Source organism: Meleagris gallopavo, chromosome 3 (assembly GCF_000146605.3).
Source record: "Meleagris gallopavo isolate NT-WF06-2002-E0010 breed Aviagen turkey brand Nicholas breeding stock chromosome 3, Turkey_5.1, whole genome shotgun sequence".
In the NCBI taxonomy this organism is placed as follows: domain Eukaryota; kingdom Metazoa; phylum Chordata; class Aves; order Galliformes; family Phasianidae; genus Meleagris; species Meleagris gallopavo.
Window position 1 is genome coordinate 13,845,963 of NC_015013.2, and position 809 is coordinate 13,846,771.

The window sequence follows — 809 nt, forward strand, 5'->3', positions numbered from 1 at the left end:
TAATTTATTTTCTTGCAGTGTCTGAGGCATGGACGCAGATGTATGGATGATCCAAATAATTTGTTGCATGTTCTAATATCCCTTAAACACATTCCCAAGTTTTCTCTGGTATCTTTCCTATCCCCTCTTCACATCAACAAAACATCCCACAAAGTCACTCCCAGTCTACTCCTTAACCGCACATGGGGCGCTTCTCCAATGAGAGTCATGAATCGTTCCTAGCCACATGCTCTTCTTCCAATTATATTGGCATCATGCAGCGATCACACAGCTCACTCGAATTTTGTCTCGCTTGGAGGTGTCCTCTGTCCTTGGCATTCCATTCCCATGCTGTTTATCTTGTTTTGCAGCCTGTGCTCTAAATATTCTTCCTTGAATCCCCACATTATGGTGAGACTATTGGAGTAATGTCTGCTCCAACTCCCAACGAATGGGGGCCTTCACGTGTTTTGTTAGCACTGCCATGAGTGCCGATTCATGGTGGTGGAAATAAAGTTGCATTTCTGTGCCCTCCCCAGGGACAGGAATATGGAGGAAACATCATGGGTAGGGACAGCAACGCCAACGGCCCTGTCAATAACACAGAGACTTTTTCTTCTTTGTTGTAACAGATGTTTATTTTGTCTGCAAGCAGCAGGCGAGACGTAGATGTCGTCCTCCCAGCCTACTGGAGCCGTGCTCTGATGGCAGTGCGGTGCCAGCCTAGCGCCGCCGCCGCCGGGGCCGCCTCTTGCGGGGTGGGGGCGAGTCCTGGCAGCAGCTGCTGGCTTTCCTCTTCGGGGGGCGCCGGTGCCCCCCACACGAGCGGT

At 50.7% G+C, this 809-nt stretch overlaps 1 protein-coding gene across 1 annotated transcript in view; it reads right to left on the bottom strand.

Moving 5' to 3' along the window:
• LOC116216410 overlaps positions 1-809 on the bottom strand; it is a 6,983-nt gene that overhangs the window by 1,360 nt on the left and 4,814 nt on the right. The window lies entirely within an intron of this gene.